General features: G+C 40.0%; 1 long non-coding RNA gene across 1 annotated transcript; it reads left to right on the plus strand.

Moving 5' to 3' along the window:
• On the plus strand, positions 1-470 carry LOC107682148 (uncharacterized). Its single transcript, XR_001633384.1, has 3 exons — positions 1-21; positions 186-283; positions 397-470. It is a non-coding gene; the product is annotated as an uncharacterized LOC107682148 (long non-coding RNA).

The following is a 470-nucleotide window of genomic DNA, read 5'->3' on the forward strand; positions in this document are numbered from 1 at the left end:
GCAGCAAACGCTCGCCGAGAAGTGAGTCCTGATTATGTAAAACACCCCTCAAGAGTGCTTGCATAACATCAACAAATAACATGATATCATAATTGTTTGTTTTATCTGATCTCTTTTTCAGTTTGGCATACACTTGTGTTCATATTGAAGATATCTAAAGGGAATTCAAAATGTTTGTGTCGTAGGTTTGGAGACACGTTGCTTCAGGAGCTCATCAATGTGGAGAGCCTGGCACGTCTTAGCTCTTACTACCAGCAGTTCAAAGAGGTTTTACCTGATGACTGTAAGTCATCACTCTCTCTCATGTTTTTTTCCCTCTCTACATAATAAAAAATAAATTATTGCAAGATTTGAATTATGCAAGTCACTCTGGTTTTAATTTTCTCTCTCTCATAGGTCTTCCTCGCTCTCGTAGTCAGACGTGCCTCCCAGAGCTGTTGCGGTTCCTTGGTCAAAATGTTCATGCTAGG

This window comes from Sinocyclocheilus anshuiensis, unplaced genomic scaffold (assembly GCF_001515605.1).
Source record: "Sinocyclocheilus anshuiensis isolate Anshui unplaced genomic scaffold, SAMN03320099.WGS_v1.1 C31708440, whole genome shotgun sequence".
Classification (NCBI taxonomy): Eukaryota; Metazoa; Chordata; class Actinopteri; order Cypriniformes; family Cyprinidae; genus Sinocyclocheilus; species Sinocyclocheilus anshuiensis.